Source organism: Poromitra crassiceps, assembly GCF_964638095.1.
Source record: "Poromitra crassiceps genome assembly, chromosome: 5".
Classification (NCBI taxonomy): domain Eukaryota; kingdom Metazoa; phylum Chordata; class Actinopteri; order Beryciformes; family Melamphaidae; genus Poromitra; species Poromitra crassiceps.
In genome coordinates this window covers 22380818-22400918 of record NC_139642.1, presented here as the reverse complement: position 1 = coordinate 22400918, position 20101 = coordinate 22380818, and positions in this window count along the sequence as shown.

The following is a 20101-nucleotide window of genomic DNA, read 5'->3' as shown; positions in this document are numbered from 1 at the left end:
CAAGGTGCTCCTGCTGCTAACATATAAAATGTTACATGTGCTAGTTGCACCGGCCTATTTATCACATCTCATTGCACCACTATGCAGCGTTTGACCGCACGATGTCGGTTACTTATCAGCAACACAGAAAACTGCAGGCAGCAGCAGCGCCTTTCCTTGCTGCGCTTCCATTCTCAGCCCTCGTTCACACAGGACGCCGAACGTAAGCAGAACTGAAGCTTGAAGCAGCCACAAGCTGAACGTACGCCTTACTGTTCACACAAGACACCTTCTCTTTTCCTCTCAGCTCCTACTCTCACGCATTGAACCCGCCCACAACTCCCATTGACTTCATGCCTCACGGCTTCACGGCTTCAGCGTCACGCTTGGAAATTCAGCGTCAGGCCTGAGTGATCGGTTCGGCGTGGCGTGAGCGTGGCTTCGGTGTGGCGTGAGCGTGGCTTCAGCACGGCGTCAGCGTGGCACGTGCGCGGGTGGTGTGAACGACTTCGCCTGTTAACAAGGACGCCTAAATGAAACTTGTGGGTTCAGCGTAGGTACAGCTTCGGTTGAGCGTTGCTTCGGCGTCCTGTGTGAACGGGGGCTTAGAACAGTCTACTGTGATTAGAGAGACAACATTCTATTGATGTGTTTAAATCCAGGCTTAAATCCTATTTATTTCCACTCCTACCTGTTTTGTTTTTGTTTTAGGTTGTGGCTTTGGTTGGGTTAACATATCAACACCCTTGTCCACTCCTCTCCTGCCCCATGCCAGATCTCAATAGAGTACACGGTCTATGCTTCAGATCCATGGTGCCCTGACAATATTGCTCAGCACTGCATGACTGTATGCGACTAGACTCAGTTGTCAGTCTCTATCCGCTTCGCTCAGTAGTTTGGTGTACAGTAGGTGGCGCTGTTGGCGCCGCTCAGCAAACGTCTGGGAGCCGAGACTAGTATGCGACCTCCAATCTGTCTGTTGCATGTCATCTTTTAATTTTTTTCTAGATTTTTTATCCCATTTTTATCCCCCATTAGTGCTAATTTAATTAATTTATCCTGGTTGCTACTCCACTCTCTGCCGATCTGGGGAGAGCCGAAACTGGCTCCATGCTTCCTACAAGACATGGGCAGTTAGCCAGCCGCTTCTTTTCACCTGACAGGGGAAGCTTCACCGGTAGGACATAGCACGTGGGAGGATGCAAACTCCACACAGAAAGGCCCTTTTGACGACCCCATCCGGACGGGGGGCACTCGAGGACATGCGGACGGGCAGCATTCACAGCGTCCCAGGTGGGAATCGAACCCAGGACCTTCGAGCTGTGAGGCGACAGCGCTTACCACTGCACCACCGTACAGTCATCCTTCCAGTATATCTCTGGAAAAAGGAAAAAGGAAGAAATGTGTGCCCCTGTGTATTTGGTTGAAGATGTCCATTGTTTGTAAACTGTTCGCAGTACACATGTACTATACTTCGTAATGAAATCTTTGCTCCTAATATCCAAGAAGCGTATTTTTTCTCTAGATTTTTTTCTCTTGATCCTTATATCTCTCCCATCTTGACTGTCTCTCGCTACTATACTGGGAACTGTAAAATAGCTTTAAAATAAGAATGATCGTGCACAGTTCGTCCTAGGAAGATAAATAAAATCAGATCTAAGCAGAGCAGCAGATGTGATTTTTAGAGCCGTTAGAATGAGTAGAGGGAGCTTGTTGAAAAGATGGGGGGTTTCAGCTGGCAGAAGATGGTGAATCTGTTCTTCTGACTGGAGTCAGAAGGTCATTCCATCACTGAGGACCCAGGAGGGTGAAGAGTCTGGACCAATGGACCAATGATCAGGAGAATGCAGGGAAGGGAGTCAGGACAGCGAAGCGTCTGGTAGTTACAGGATGTACAGAACAGATTAGAATTTATAAAACAGGTCCTTCAAATCAAGCAATCTGATTGGTTCTGGGTGTGTTTTGGTATAATGAGCATAATACCATGGCCGGAGATGCACAACTCAGTCTCACTCAGCATCTGAAGTGAAGGGCGTTCAAGCAGACCGGTTTGTACATTTACTACTAGTGTTTCTGTGTGTGTTTGTGTCTAGATCAGTCTACACACCTGTATTTGTTTCTGTGTGTTTGTGTCTAGATCAGTCTACACACCTGTATTTGTTTCTGTGTGTGTTTGTGTGTCTAGATCAGTCTACACACCTGTATTTGTTTCTGTGTGTGTTTGTGTGTCTAGATCAGTCTACACACCTGTATTTGTTTCTGTGTGTGTTTGTGTGTCTACATCAGTCTACACACCTGTATTTGTTTCTGTGTGTGTTTGTGTGTCTAGATCAGTCTACACACCTGTATTTGTTTCTGTGTGTGTAGATCAGTCTACACACCTGTATTTGTTTGTGTGTGTGTTTGTGTGTCTAGATCAGTCTACACACATGCATTTGTTTCTGTGTGTGTTTGTGTGTCTACATCAGTCTACATACCTGTATGTGTTTCTGTGTCTTGCATCAAACCTTGCGTGCGTGTCTGCGAAAGAACCGTCTCAAAGTAGTAGCAGAGCACTTGGCCCGAGGTTTTGCAAAGTGTGCCCAGCCGCAACAATGATAAATGGCTCCAAGGTGGATCTGCACAACACATGTGACTTTGGCCCTGCTGGCCATAGCTGAGTAGAACCGAGCTTTTCTCAGTAAGGTTTGCAAGGTTGGATCTGATTCTAGCCCCCCCCACTTTTTTATTTTATTATTACTTGGATTCAACTTACGACTTGAATTTCAAAGGCTCTTTCTTTGGAGGAACAACGATGCTGCAAGCTTACCGAGCAGACATGCTTCAGTAGTTGGACGATGGCCTAACCAGTGGTGGACGTGCTGCACATAACAAAGTGCACAGGCCTTTGAACGTCACTCTCTCTTAGGCGTGGCATGGCATTCAATTCTTTCCATTAGGTGTTTTGTTTTGAAAACCAGGTGCAGACTGCTGTGCAGCCAGCGCCATGCCCAGTTGAGCTGACTGGTGATGTATTGTAGACTGCCCTGCATTACTTAATATGGTACCTCATCATCACCTCATTGTAAATACAAAAAAAACTGAGGAAATTATTTTTGATCCAGGGCACCTGGGGGATCATTCCCCAGTGTGTTAGTCCACAATGCCCAAATTGCCCAGGTCCATTCATACAAATACTTGGGTGTACATATTGATTGTAAGCTATCTTGGAATGTCCATGTAAACTCTGTGTGCTCTAGGATCCAGCAGCGACTGTACTTCCTGCGACGACTCAGGGTGTTTGGGGTCGGACAGAGGATTTTGTTATTATTTTATCATGCTGTTATAGAGAGCATTTTTCGTTACGGTATGTCTGCTTGGTTTGGCAACTTACCAGTTAAGCTGAAATCACAAATAAATAGACTGGCTCATACTGCAATGAAAGTGATGGGGCTGAGGGAGCACCCCACCCTTCAAATACTCTTTGAGAAAACTGTAATCAGACAAGCTAGGAAGATCATTGCTGACCCCTCTCATGTCTTGTATTCAGAATGCCAACTGCTTCCATCTGGCAGGCGTTACAGAGTCCCAATCAAGAACAAAAAAAGACACATCAACAGATACAAATACTCTTTCATCCCCATATCAGTCATCAGTCTCCTAAACTCAGGTAACATAGGTAATGTATTGTTGATTGTACTGTAAATTATTGATGTTTGCACCTTGGTTGTGTGTTTGCACATGTCGGCACTGGTGTGCTATGCACTATTGTTTTTTGTTGTTGTTTTTGTTATGGCACTGTGTACCTATGTGGCAGCCTGTATGTCCAAGACAAATTTCCCTCGGGACAAATTAAAATAATCTTGAATCTTGGTATATCTGTGAAAGACAATGTTGTCCTGCCGCTAACTTTCACCTCAGGTTTGGAAGTCTAGATGCAACATGGTGTGGAGCATGCTGCTGAGCATGCTGTGCTGCGCTGTGTGATGATGGCATCTCCCGCTGCTAACGTGTGGGATTCTGGGCCAATCTTAAAAGGAGCTCACTGAATGAACACAAACTCTGTTCCCTGAAAGAGGGGAACTTGGGATCTGAAGGCAACCAAGGCATCCAAAGAAAGCAGAATTGGTTAGAAGCCTGTTTGCATAACAATATCCCCAAATTTAATTAACACAAATTAGTGTCAATTCAGTGATGTGATATGCAAAATGCCTGTTTATTATTTTAGTTGAATTTCCCTTTGAATTATTAGGAGCAGCCATGGTATCCTATTGAGCGAGTTGAAAATATTTCAGCGCATTTCTAGTATAGAAAGGTTGATTGACATGCACTGGAATGGAAATGAAAGATGATCTGGAGAGACATATTCTACAGCAGCATGTTCTCTTTGTAGCCAGTGTTTTGCTTTGTAGTAAACATCTGATATTTGGTATTTTTCAAGACCTGTGGATGTATTCATGTAAATGTGTTATGCAAATGTGTAGTCCATATGCAAATGCTGGTGGATAGGTGTAGATCAGAAGCCCTGCAGGGTTTGTTTTGGTGTTGCTGATGGCCTGGGTATGGCTCTGCCCGCTCCGCTCCGTCTGTCTACTCTTTGGAAAGCTCCCTCATGCAGGCAGCTCTCAGCCCATGCCAGCATTGATGTCATAGGTGGCCCCATTTCTCTGCCTCCCATTGGTCCATGCAGTGTGACCACGGGCTCCTGTTTGACGTACGGTTAGCAAATACACGTCACCGTAAGGGGTCTGCCTCAATGCCTTGATCTATCATTTACACACTCTCTGTCTGTCACACACACACACACGCACACACACACACACACACACACACACACACACACACACACACACACACACACACACACACACACACACACACACACACACACACACACACACACACGCACACACACACACACACACACACACACACACACACACACACGCACGCGCATACACACACACACACACACACACGCATACACACGGTATTTATTTTTTCCCTTTCAGCCACTTCTTTAGCATCATTCACCCCTCACCCTCTGCGGTAAAAGGAAACACCGAGTGAGCCACTTATCTGTCTGCTGATTGGCTAAGACAAAACCAGCCAGTGAGCCACTTATCTGTCTGCTGATTGGCTAAGACAAAACCAGCCAGTGAGCCACTTTCCATTTGCTGATTGGCTAAGACAAAACTGTGTGTGTGTGTGTGTGTGTGTGTGTGTGTGTGTGTGTGTGTGTGTGTGTGTGTGTGTGTGTGTGTGTGTGTGTGTGTGTGTGTCGTGCTTGTCCTTGGCTTGGCGTTTAAAAAAAAAAAGGTCTTGGTCATCAGCATATCTCTTGTTCTATAATCGAATACTGATTTTGTGTTACTATTAGGCCTGTGTGAGTGCAGGACAGCCCAGAAATAGAATAGCAGCAGATTATATGGATTTACAAGAAAACAAAGAGTTAACAGCACTCTATGATCATTGAATAAATACCCCATTTGAATGTGTTATCAGGCCTGTAAGCAGAGCTCGCTGTTTCAACTGACGGCTGACTCAGGAGTCAATATTCTGTGCTGAAGTATGTAAGAGATAGAGGTCGAACACACACACACACACACACACACACACACACACACACACACACACACACACACACACACACACACACACACACACACACACACACACACACACAAGAGGTGCAGACTATTGGCAATGTTAACCTTTAGAAAAAGAAAAACAAATAGTCACACAGTCCTTCCATTTGCTGTGACATTTATCTTACACACATTACAGTGATAGTTTTTTCATCATGTGTGTGAAAAGCAAATGCCATGCAAGTAGCCCAGGACAGATAACAGGTGAGGATCAATGATCAGGGGGTCTGGGTAGCTTTGGATAATTCATCACGGCAGCAGAATTTTTTCCTTTGTTTTGGAATTATTTCAGCACCTATCATAAGATTCAGAATTTTGTCATTAGGTTCTGCATTGTATAATTTGTGCAGGTCTTTCACATGTTTCTTCTAGTTCGCTTACAGTATACTTACTGTATGTCTTTTTGGCCTGAGAACATGTTGTAACATAATTTGTCCAGCAGATGGCAAGATAGCACCCTCTTTAATGACTGCAAATCTGGATTCAGTCATTTTGATATTGTGGTATCTGGATGATAATTCTTCTTTCTGATTCTATCTATCTTATTGTAAACTGATTAAATCCCAGCCAAATCAATCTGATTCTGAATTTCAAAAAGGGGATTAGAAATGACAATTTCAATAAAAGTGTTTGAAAAAAGGTGGCCAAGCTGGGTCCTTAATTCCAGTTTCATTTGAACACTCTATGGTTATAGATGTTTTAGAGATCCATCTTTTTGAAGAATATCCCAAAGTTTTTCGAACGATTTGATTCACCAAGTTTGTGTTTTTCTTCTTTTCCTGCAAATCCAATATTCCCCATTAAATATTGGATGGAAATGATTGAAAAAAAAAATAATAATAAAATAACAGCACTGGAATCTTAATCAAATAGGCGACCATGTGGAAGCTACATTCTTACTTCACTAGTGTGGATGGAGAGAAGACAGTGACACGTAGGTACAGTATAAACAGGATCATTAAGACATGGATTGTGTATGTGTAGTGTACCAGTTAAAGGGCAAAGGATTTGCATATTGAACAGGGTATTAGTGGTAGTTGCCAGCTGTTCAATTCTGACTTCAAAAATGGATGTGATGTTTATTCAACAGTTTCCCCCTGTGTATTCATGAAGCACGCAGCCAGCCGCAGGCCTTCAGGCCATAACATCTTATCGATCATGGTGTTCCAGCATTGCAGCCTGTGCTGAGGACCATGTTTTGGGCCCCTTGGTAAAAGTGGAGCCGCCACGCTCGAATGCAGCAAAGACCTCTGAACATTATTGTCAATCAAATGCATCAGAGGCCTTCTGACAGCAGCACATCCAGTGATTTCAGTGCACACACAAAATAGCATGCTCTTCCCCTCCCATCCAAACAAAAATAGAGTTGGACTACATGATTTACAGTAACTAACTGCACATTATAGGACATTGAAACACTGTAGCATTAAAACCTTGATCCAGGGGGGGAGGGTCCTTCCAAAACGATCCAGTTTAGCACGGGGCATTACGGTGGAACTTGCATGGGAGGTGCGTGACATGTGGGTTTTAGCAGTCATGCATGTGACCCAAAATGAGCAGCACACATGAGAGAGCACCGGCCTCCACATGCTTACATGTATGCAAATGTGTGAGGTCATTAAGACTTGCTTATATGACACGCTTCCTTGATGAAAAGAGCGTTCAGAGGATTTTGTTCACTTCACAACACTTGAGCATCCTCATAATAAGTTACGGCTTTGATATTTATCATCTGTTTTGCCATCTTTAGGCATCATGGTCCTGTTTGACTATCTGTATTTCCTAAATGTGACAGAACTGTATTTGCACGCGATGTATGGCGACCAAAGTAAATTAGCCGGACAGTTATGAGTAAGCTTAGAGTGGTGTTAAAACGTTATACATGCAACCTGTCTTTAACAGGCAGCATCACCATATTGTGCATTCAAATCTTCACATGCAGAGGTCAAATTTCTCACATCAGTTTTGCTTTTGTGTATTGTTTCGCTCTTCTTTTATAAACTATCATCCAGTTGCCACAAGCAGGCTCAAGTGAGTCTCTGTCAGGACTCAGGAGGAAACAGGTCTATGCTTCCCCCTACTGGCATACTCCTGAACTGAAACAAATGCAAGGGTTTTCAGTGTAACAGTAACAGCTTGTTCTCACATCTACAATGCTCAGCGTAAAAGTAGTTTTCAAAGATCTGTCATTTTTGCAAGGAGACAATCAATTGTGTTGCAATGACAGTAAGAGTAGGCCAGTGTGTTGACATCATATTGGGTTTAGCAGATCTGGAGCTCACAAAGAAGAAGTTAAGATTATAAACAGGGGTTTCTAAAGGCCAAGTAGCCTTCTTCTTTGTCCTAAATCTATAATAAAGTTGACGTGTGCATGTCTGCGTGTCTTTAACGCACGCCCACACCCCAGGCCCAGGTCGGATTGAGCGGAATGTTTGCATGCCGGTAGGTTATGATCCAGGGAATGTCATGGGCATGGGTTAGGAAAAATAAATAAAAAGTATACAGGTACAGGCTCGGCCAAATAAGGAAACCCTCATAGGATAGAAGATGAGAGTCTGGGTCCTATAGGTTAAGTAAGAGTCCCATACTTTATAGAAAGTATCCATGGAGCAATTTGTGATGTATTCACTAAGAATACATTCCATTACAATATTGTGCCAGGACTTTTTTGTTGGCGCTGTATCCTTAATCCAAAACAGTAAAATGTTCTTCCTAGCAGCAAAAGGTCAAAACATTAAATAACCTCTTGTGTTTGATATTTACAATACCACCATCTGGCAAATCAAGTAGAAGGCACAAAGGATCTAACTGTACAGGAACTCCAAAAATGACACTTAATTCATCCACACAATAGCAGACCAATATATCTTTGAAGCTTTACACATGACATAATGACCAGAAACAGTCTCAGATTTGCAGCAGAGCAAAGAAGCATTAGAATCCATTTTGTTTTTAAGAGCAGGTGTTATGTGTGTGCGATGTACACTTCTAAACTGGCTAGATTTGCCAGTCTGGATGGTCACGGAGCCACATTTTTGAATTAGGTAATTAGGGCCGACTAAATAGGCCAAAATGGCTAATTAGTGGCCCAAATGAATTCAACACATGGTTCAGCACCACGGAGAGCTCCATCTACTGAGGGAGCTCACCTGAGTGGAGAGGCACACCTGCGCAGACTTGGAATCAGCCAGGGAAGTGGACTATGAAAAAACCCTCTGGGGAGAGAGAGGAGATGTTGCATGGCAACTCTGTGAGCAAGGCCTGACTGAATGCAGTGATTGTGTCCTCCAATATCATCAGAATCAGAACTATAATACGAATACAAAGTCTCTGTGAGTGAGTACGTGAGCTAAGAATGACACTGAGTATTCAGCTAGATACAGTATATAAATATGTATGCCTCTCTTTCTGCACTGAAAGTTGATTTTCCTAGTCATACCTCTGTGCATATCATACATACAGTGAATGTACATGACAAAAGTTTCTGAGACGAAAAATACTGCCACAAATAATTGGGGCTGGGTTCAAAAAATCGATTCTCCGATTTTTTTTTTCCCCCCAATTTTTTTTATCCCATTTTATCCCCCATTAGTGCTCATTTGATTTCTCAATCCTGGTTGCTATTCCATCCTCTGCCGATCTGGGGAGAGCCGAGACTGGCTCCATGCTTCCTCCGAGACATGGGCAGTCAGTCAGCCGCTTCTTTTCACCTGACAGAGGAAGCTTCACCAGTAGGACATAGCACGTGGGAGGTTCACGCTATTCCAACCAGTTCCCCTCCCTCTGAACAGGCGCCCTTAACGACCAGAGGAGGAACCACACTAGCAACCAGGATGTTGCATGTTTTGGTGAAGGGGGTTCCTATATGAAGGAAACCCCCGGGAGGCACGGGGAGAACATGCAAACTCCACACAGAAAGGCCCTTTTGCTGACACCACCCGGGCGGATTCTCCGATTTTTAATCGATTTTTATTTTAATCCTCGATTATCGATTCATATGTCCAGAGATCGATTTTTCTTTTATTAATTTTTTTTTTTTTTTTAATTAACAGGCTAAAATATTATGCTGTGTGTGGTAGTTGAAACATAGTTTCAAGTTGACGTTTATTTACGTTTGTAGTTGAAACAAAAACATAAATACTGTAGGCTACATGAATGGAAATGTTTGATCATTAATATCTACTTTTAGAAATTATATAGGATGAAATCAAATCACTGTGCATAATTGTGAAAGTGTCTTTATTGACAGATGAAAAGGCTGTTATTTACCCTTTGTCACCACCTGGTGAGTAAATATATGTGTAACTAAAACCATTAAAATTGACAACAGGTCTGCAACTTTTTTTCCCCATGTATCTAGTTGGCTGGTTGGGAACCCCTGTGTTACATAACTGGACAGTCATGTAATTCAGGGTACAGCTCAAAAAACACGTTTTGGTATCACTAACCAAATCAATATTGAAATTGATCGAATCGGAATCGAATCGAATCGAAATTAATCAATTCGCAACCTTGTGAATCGGAATCGAATCGATTCTGGAAATTTGAACCAATACCCAGCTCTACAAATAATCCAATCCTCTATTTGTTTTGCTGTTTTTGTGCTGTCATGTGATGCAGGCATTTTACTTCATTCATTATAATAATTGACCCTTGAAATCAGTTGAGTTGCTATGACAATATTTACCCACTAGATGAGGCTAAAGTATAAAGCACAATTATGAAGTAAAACAACTATGGAAGTCATTCAAAAACAAGTTGTGAGTCAGTACTTCTACTTTTACCAGAGTATTTTTTTACACAAGTAACTGTGCTTTTACTTAAGTAAAGAACGTGTGTACTTTTCCCCCATGATGTGTGTGCTCACATCATGACTTTCTAATAATATCTTTGAATCTTGATCTGATGAATCTGTGCAAAAGACAAACACAAAATATATGGCTTCCTCTGAGCAATAAACAAAGAGGTGCTAGATACAGTAAATGAAGGCTATAAGTCCTTCAGCAGTGAGTTGAGCGTGGTACTAACACTCCAGGTTGGGGGCATGTTAAACATGCATGCATTCATGGTAGGCTACTGTAAGGTGCTTCAAAATGTCCACCAAATGAAACAGACCACTGGAGAGAGAGAGAGAGAGAGACAGAGAGAGAGACACACAGAGAGAGAGAGACAGAGAGAGAGAGAGAGAGAGAGAGAGAGAGAGAGAGAGAGAGAGAGAGAGAGAGAGAGCACCATCAGGACAGCAAACCACATAATGGAGGTAAAACCAGCCTGGGCTAGAAAGATGAAGAGCCTTGGTGTCCCAAAATGTCCTGAAATGAGCAACAAAATTTATATAATGTGCTCCGTGCACAAAAAGTGATAAAGGGGCATTGCTACACTAAGAACGCATGATGACATTTTCTACTGTGAGTGAAGTTTTCATCTTTAGCTAAAAAGATTGTTTCTTATTTTGACCATGACCAAACTCTTACCCTAAGCTTGGCCAAATTGTTTTAGCTGCTTAAACTCATGCAAAGTTGGTTTACTGTAGTTGCTTAACCCCAACCAAGGTCACGACATTTGATGAGACTGTAATGGAGGACAGAGGTCTGCTAATGGAATCAGGGCCCTGGAGCTCATTGACTTGGGCGCTGGACACTGGACAGGCTGCAGCTGGATAATGTCCTGATTCTCCACTATGACACATTGGTCTTATATACATGGCATATTGAATGGGCACGCACCAGAGACACTGTCACATCTCAGTAAAACAAAAACAAACAAACAAGAACAAACAACTAAAAACAGCAGGCTAATATGAAAGTCAATGCTATTGGGAGTATTTGGTGTGCATGTAATTACTTATTTTTAGTGTAATATCTATTAACACACAGCCATTGTGTTTGTCACTTAAGGTGACATCACTACATAGCTTTTGGGAACTGTTCATTTCTCCATATTCAACTGTATCTTTACAGAATATTTATTCCAGAGATCATACTCTTGAGTCCAGCCTATGCACACGCCTTTTTAGACTGGAAGGCCAAGATGGATTCTTTGCTTTAGCAGCAAGACAGATTATTTGTAAAGCAAGATATTATGTAATATTGACAAGGTAGTCAGGAGCCTGTCGTATGTAATGCAAATTAATGCTCCTGTCATGTTCCTATACATTTCCAATAATATCTGTTTCATTATGGCTTTCCTGGGTGTTTAGTTGCAACATTTGCCTCTCTGTTAGAATTAAGCAAAAATAACATGAACATTGATTTTTTTGCTGTCATGTCCACATAGAGAGAAATGTGTATTTCTGTGCACTCCCTTTTCCCGGCCGGGCCCTGGTTCACCAAAGTGTTGTAATTAGTGCGTTTCCAGTCCATACAATGACCCTCCTCTATGCTGAAAGCACGTGGCCTGTTGTTCTGGACCTTCTCTTCCTCTCCACTGTGTCCAGATCAATGATCAATACCCTCATTTCCATCTAGACTGACTCCTGTTTGTTGTTCAGCAGACAGCAGTTTAATGTGCTATTCTACTGACACTGATCTTCAACACATTTGAATATTAAAACCGCTCAGACATGCAAAGCAAACGCACACACATGCACAACACAAACACGCCACACACACACATAGCTAGATGGATGAGATAGCCATCATAATTACACTCCTCTCTCCATCCACTTTCTGTTTGTCACAGCCAAGGCAGGTGGCAGAGATTGAGTCTGTCTAATTGTTTGTTTGGCGGTGGCGGCGGAGGGGATTGTACCCTCCTCCTCCCTCCAGTGGCTCGCTGCTCGCCTGCTCCCCCCACCTGCTCTCTCACTGCTGCGCAGGGACACTAATGAAGTTAGCCGGCCCTAACCACACTCATTCAGCCTCTTAAAAGCTCCAGCAGCCTCCATGACGGCGGGCCAAAGTGCTCCCATTCACCCCCTCACTCACCTCAGTACACAGCCTGTCATCTCACATCACCAAGCAGCACTGTCACAACTGTCCCACTGCTCATGGACGTGGACAAACCTCCATCCGCCATTTGACTGTTTGTTTTATTTATTTGTTGTCTATTTTATTGTTTCTTTGTTTCTTTGTTTGTTTGTTTGTTTGTTTGTCCTTTCTTTCGTTCGTTCTGTCGTGTAGATGTGTCACTATCTCAACTGCCAGTAATTAGACAAACTAGAAATCAGCACACAAATTTCAAGGGTGGAGAATCTGGAGAGGATGTGCCTTTTTGGGGGGGGGTGTGACTAAACTCATGCCAACTTATGTGTTTAGCTTTGCATGCTCAACCAGAGTTTCTCTGGCTCAACCCGATTTCTTGTCATCAGTGATGCCAAGTCCATGTGATGCAATTGTCATGTCACCAGCGATGTCACTTGAGCAATTGTGATGTCATCAGTGATGTCACTTGAGCAATTGATGTCATCATTGATGCCACTCAAGCTTGTGATGCCAGTGATGTCACTCGAGCAATTGTGAGTGATGCCACTCGAGCAATTGTGGCCCGCGGACGGAACGGAGCCGCCTGGTTATATACAGTAGTAGTAAGATGACAAATTCACCATTACTTTAGAGTTACTATAGAGCTACTTTAATTTTCACTCATTATTCCCAAATGAATGATATTCTGAAAGAGTACAATAGTAAGCTAGATTAGTTCTTTAAGTTTAAATCATTTCACACAAGAGAGTACTTTTGACAAAGAGTCAACATTGTGAAGCCACCACGCACTGCCTCCCTCCAGCAAAGCTGATGTACACACTGCAAGCCAGGCTCCCCTTCAAATACATTTATCTCTTCCAGTGTCCCTGTACTCATGATGATATAACATGGAAAAAGCCCCTAACAGGCCTAAAGGAGTGGTGGAATTAGGTTGGATTATTACAAGGAGCGAGGGAGAGCAGAAATTCATCGCTTCCAGCCTGCGGAACCAATGGAAATATCTATTTCCCATTGAAGAACATTTTTCACTCGAAGGCAGATAGCAGTTTTCTCTGCTGGGTATTACTTTTCACACAAGTTAGCATATTTTCGAGGTAGGGAATCAAATTCATTAAATGTAGCTGAATACAGCTGTATCCGCACAGATCGCCCAAACCCGCAGATAATTGACATTTTTACATAATTTCAAGGCAATCTATTCAATATTTATATATATTTGGTGGTGTTGCTGTAGCTGTCGCCCAGGGGTATTATTTTTTGACAGTAACACCACAGCATGGAGATTCATTTGCAGATATATGACTTGAAGAGTAATTTGATTTCCCTTAAAAGTTCCAAGTGCTCGTCTTCTGCATGCCAAGCAAACGCTGTCATATGAACACATTCACCACATTTTCTAGAGACAGTGGGGAAATCTTGTGTCAGGAAACCTAATTGACTTTCAAATACTTTCCAGTCATTGCTCAACATTCTGGTACTGGGTTTGTCCTATGTGGCAAACCTCAGTCATCTAGTACTCTCCAAGCAGATATGAATCAAATGCTATAGCTTATACGGGAATAATAGATGCTAGGATTTTGGGGTTTATAATATTTGGCCCAGATGTAGGCTAGTAGTAGTCCAACACACATTTCCCGAGCATCAGATTGGTCAGCGTATCAATCATTTTGTTTCGTCACGTTACCCGAAAGAATGTTACCCGAAACATGGATGTCCGATTTAAAAACAATGGCCATATTAAAACACATGGCCAATGGGAATATCTGACATCAAGCTGAATGTTCAGAATCAGAATCAGAATGATCTTTATTGTCATTATGTCCTTTTTTTGCCACGTTCATTGATCTGGCCTGTGACCAAATGTGGGACTGATGAATACTACATTATTGGACATAATGGGTCAGGTCTAAAATGAGTGAATAACTTAAAATATGTTGAAATTGAACAATAACTTTTATTAGCACTTTCCACTGAAATGTGTTGATAAACCATCTAAATGTTGCATATGCCTATACCTTACTACAAGAGAATAACCTGAACAACACAAACAAAACAAAATGTATTCCATTAAGAAAACAGTCACATTGTAGTGACTGTTGCTCTGTGGAATTGTTCCTGCATGTTGTCATAGTTTTGTTGTGTTTTTCCACCAAAAAAAAAACTCTCTCTTTTTAGATCTTAATATTCTATTCACCTTGACATGTGCTATTGTATACAACATTCATAAACCATTACCAGACTTGTTCCTCAGGTTGGCTGGACATGATGATATATATAAGGAAGTGAGAATGTTTTCACCATACTGCACCACTGAGCACAGCCCATAGAAAGCCTTTCAAATGGATGGTGGATAACTGTGTCCATTAGGTTTTACAGTCTATGATGGTCCACGCTACACCTATCTGTCTTCCTAATTAGGGAGCCCTTATCATGTTGTTGTGAGCCTCTGCTGGAGATAGGCTGTCTGGGCCATTGCACATGGCTAATGGCCTCCTACACTGTAGTGGGCCTAGTCCCCTTCCAGTTCATTACTTTGACCTCTGCACCACTCACTCACTAACCAGGGGTTCATTTAGCATCCAACCCATCGGGTTTTCTTCTAGAAATGACAGAAGAACTTAAAGAGATACAGTTTTCTGGCCTTTGGTGTATTTGGATATGAATAGAATGGATGCATGATTAGATATGTGCTTGTCTCACTGAATGGATAAAACAGCATAAAAATGTTATAATGTTAATTACAGTATGCTACATGGGCAGGCTTTCTCAATGACCAGATTCAGAAACCAATTGATCATTTACTGCATGGGAGAGTCTGGAACAGCATCTGAGAGGTTATTGTCTGTTATTATAGGAATGGATAAATACCATGAATTACAGTGTGCCCTATTTCTTTCTTTTTGTTTTATAATGTGGGGAGCTACAAGTGTCTTTAACAATGTGTGCTGCTGTATGTCTGTTTGAAAAACGGTCATGTCTAATGAGCTCTGGAGAGGCATTCTCTGCTTCTGATAAAAGAGCAATAGCCAGCCCATTCTAGTCTGCTGAGAAATAATGGGGTGTGTGTGTGTGTGTGTGTGTGTGTGTGTGTGTGTGTGTGTGTGTGTGTGTGTGTGTGTGTGTGTGTGTGTGTGTGTGTGTGTGTGTGTGTGTGATTCTGTGATGTTGGAGGCTGTCTATGTTTTCATCGTGCCATGTGAAGAGCTGCTGCCTCTAAATGACAGGTTGCCATTATTGATGAAAGTAAGTACAAATAACATCTGTGGCAAAGTGGAGATGAAGACAGGCTGTGTGCGTTGAGTGTGTGGCGTGTGCGTGTGCGTGTGTGTGTGCGTGCGTTGAGTGTGTGGCGTGTGCATGTGTGTGTCCGTGTGCGCATGCATGTGCATGTTTGTTGTCTCCATGGATATATGCTTTTCTGTCAGTGGGCTAGCTCGGGCTTTGGAAGAGGAAGCCACGGAAGCGATACTGAAACCTGTAGTTCCTCGAATGGCCACTTGAGGCCGGACCCAAAAGGGTGTCATTCCCGTTCACCCCCATGTTATTAAAATGCCGCACTTGTAACAGGATTACGGTAGCATGTTTACAGCCTGGTCCAAAACACAGTTTTGGCCTATATAGCTTATTAGCAGGTGTGAAGCTGTGGAAAATCACGTCCTGCATTCGAATACTCAGCACCGGCGCCCCCCCAAGGGTGCATGCTCGCTCCTGGTTCTTCTTCCTCCTCTACAAATGACTTTACCTAAGAGGACCCATCCGTCAAACTCCTCCTTTGGTGCGGTCAGAACAACCTTGAGCTGAACAAGCTCAAAACTGTTTTTGAGATTCCGTTTTTACAGCAAAGAGAGTCTATTTACAGACAGACAGCTACTGATGGTTTCAATTCCTCGCTTAGCTGGCTCGCTATATGTTTGTCTTTGTGCGAAACCAAGGCTGAGTCATCTGCATAGAGAAAAAGATCACATTTACAAATAGATTTTCTCATTGATTTATGCAGGAAAGATATAAGTATGCGGATTCTTTTCTTTTTATTATGTCGTTGATATATAAAAGAAATAACAAAGGACCAAGGACACTTCCCTGCAGCACGCCACCGTTGATCTCCCAAGCCTCAGAAAGGGTGCTGTTCTCTTTGACATCAGTCAGATATGACTGAATCCACTCGCCTTGCTATAACCCAGGGCTTTGAGCTTACTTAGCAGAATCTGATGGTCAAGCATGTGTCAAAGACTTTCTGGAGGTCTAAAAGTACCATGCCGCAGAAGTTCCCCAAGTCAATCTCCTTAATAAAATCAGATAAAAATAATAAACATGAATCTGTAGAGTGTGACTGTCATAAATCACTGATGATGTCACAGATGCTGTCATCAGTGATGTCACTTGAGCAATCGCGATGTCATCAGTGATGTAACTCGAGCGATAGTGATGTCATCAGTGAGTGATGTCATCAGTGATGTCACTGACTTGAACACTTGAGATGTCATCACTGAGTGATGTCATCAGTGATGTTACTGGAACTGTGTGTGTGTGTGTGTGTGTGTGTGTGTGTGTGTGTGTGTGTGTGTGCGCGTGTGTGTGTTGTCCCAGGCAACAAGCTGTTTTTGATACATTCATCAATTTTGGATCAGATATCCTGACTCTCCACCACATGATTGCATCTGCCATCTTTTTGGGGGCCAGAACACTTAAATAAAACAATAGGCAGGAAGTGTGACAGTTGTTAGTATGCCTACACACTATTATTATTCATAACTGTTGTCAGATAGCCTTGACCGGCGTTCCTGCATTTAAACAAGCTTAGACACAAGGGAAATATTTTGTGCTGGCCTGTTTCTCTGACTTGAAGAGTGGACCCTCCCAAATAAGGTTACATTTGTAATTCTATTTCTCTCTGTCTCTCTCTGCCTTTCTTATTCTTTTCCCTTTTGACAGAAACATTTGTCCCATAATGCGACATATTCTGAGCGTGAAAGCAGTTCCTGCTACAAATCTGAGTGATCCGTTCATTTCTAAATATTGGTCAATCAGCGTTTAACACAACTCTTATTTTTAAACGAGACAATTGAATGGCACATACAGTACATACAATTGGATCAAATGAGCACAAACTGTGAAATCTAGATTGTGTGCTGTGGGGAGGATTTAAAGATTATATTCCTCCAGGATTATGCGACAACAGCTTGAATTTGACTTAATTTTCACCTGTCCGTACGTAGCCAAGTAAAACTTTGGTTAAGTTTAGGGTCAGGTTATTGCTTAAATAAGAAACACCTCTCACTGCTACTACATTTTACAATCTTCCAGCGATGGGAAAGTCTGGCCCAGAAAATGAATATCTTTAATTCTATCCTAGCAAAATAAGAAAAAAGAAACACTGGTCTAAATATTCCTTACAATATACAAATTGACCCACTGTAATGTCAAATTGTGAAATTAAACAGATTGTAACAAATTGCTTAGAGAGTAAAGTGGTATGACAACACTTTTGTGGTTCGCATATGAAAAAGCATGAGAATTAGCATGTGCAATGTCTACAGAAAACCGCAATGTTGGTCTTTGATGGCTTTAAATGAGTTTGAATGCATGAACAGGCGCATGCGGTGAATATTCCCACGTCACATGAAGGCAGCGTCAGCTACAGCTATTCACAAGGTGAAGGTACTGTATCGACTACACGCAGGGATACTCAACTTGCTTTGCCTGGGGGCCACTTTTGCAAAATGACAGGAGGCCAGGGGCCAGTTAATAAACAAACATTAATATCCTTTTTTCTGTAGCAGGGTTTTTGGGCTGTCAGCCAGAGTATAGTCTCACAATTTTGTGCACACACGAATTTTGTGCACACAAGATACAAAAGAAACACTAAATAGAGAAATCTGTGTTCACTTTGAAATAGGTTAAATCCAGCCAACAGATGACAGATAAGACTTGTATCTGTCATGGTTGTTTCCCTTGGCCCGGAAAAAGTCCCGACATTTGGTCACCGGTTGTTTTTGAGAAATCAAGTTGCCAGGCGGTGTGAAAAGATGCTAAATCTAGAGACAAGCTCACAGAGTAACGGTGGCAACGGCTTCCAGGCGGATTGGATATGTGCCTAGAAGAGCATGTTCCCTTTTCAGGGAATTCATAAGCCCGTGTTTAGCTACAGTGACAGGCTTGTTGTTTTGTTTGAACTGCAGAAAATACAGAGAAAGGCCGGTTGTAGCTAATTCAATGCATATGGATGACCATAATGTAGTTCTGTGCTTTGTGTTATCTTTTCAGTGGGGGTCTGTTTCTGGGTAATGGCTCTGTTTACACGAGTCAGTGTGTGTGGGGCTCATATCTCTACTTCTGACAAATCCAGCTTCTGCATCTGGAGTCAAATAAACCATCTCATTAGCACAACAAAAAGCACTTAATTCTCAGTCACCATATTGATTTGTATGATCTGTCATTTACAGCGCGCAACTGTCCAAAGTGCAACAGGGTGCTGCTGCTTAATGATATAAACACAACATCCAAAGATAGGATGTGTGTGTGTGTGTGTGTGTGTGTGTGTGTGTGTGTGTGTGTGTGTGTGTGTGTGTGTGTGTGCGTGCGTGTGTGTGTGTGTGTGTGTGTGTGTGTGTGTGTGTGTGCGTGCGTGTGTGCGCCTAGCGTAGTATAGGTCCCAGGAAATGATGTTTACTAAGGCAGGTCGCCAAGAAGGGGGCAGCTCCAACCCTTATGGGTCTTGGACTGGAGTTGAGTTGTCAGCCATTTACGGGCATGTGAATCCATGTGGGAAAAGCAAATATATCCCCGTGACAGGTGGTATGATTTGCTGCTACGAATATAAAACATAGGGAATAGGTATAGCAGACAAGCTTGTAGTAACTGGATGGTTTGTTAAATATGTTCATTAACAAACAATAGCAAATGAAGTCATTGCTTTGGAAGCGTTTGTTGTGCCATTACTTAGTGAGGCTAAATGTGTCACAGTCTGCTCCTGTTTCCCTTCCCAACCACTTCTCCCCTGCCCTCCACATGGCTCTCGTCCCTGTCTCTCCAGCCTCTGCTCACTTCTCCCAGGCCATGTTCTTTCCTTCTTTTCCTCCCCAGTCCTGCCATCCTCTAGCCTAGTGGTCCATCAGGTCCTCGGACTTTCCCTCCTTTCCTCATCATCGGCGGCGACCTTGTGATTTCATTGGTGATACATCATCGGCGACCGGGCCACTCGGCCCCTAGTGGCCACTTATGACATCATCAGCAACCTATCAGCCCATAGTGGCTACGTATGACATTATCGCCGACCTGGCCACTTTCTTTCGGTCTTTCTTGCTTGGTGGGGTTGGCCACTAGGGGCTGAGTGGCCAGGTATATAAGAGAGAAACTGGCCAGGTCAACGATGATGTTATACAGTTATACAGTTCTAGATGGCTCGGCCTGATGGCCAGATCACTACTCTCATGAGGTCATATACTGCATTCAAGACAACTCAGAGCATAATTTTCAATTAGGATTTTTTCAGACTCCCGGAATAGTCGGAGACAGTCGGAGTTACAAAAACATACACAGCTAGTTAATTTCATTGGTAAAATAGCTGTTGAA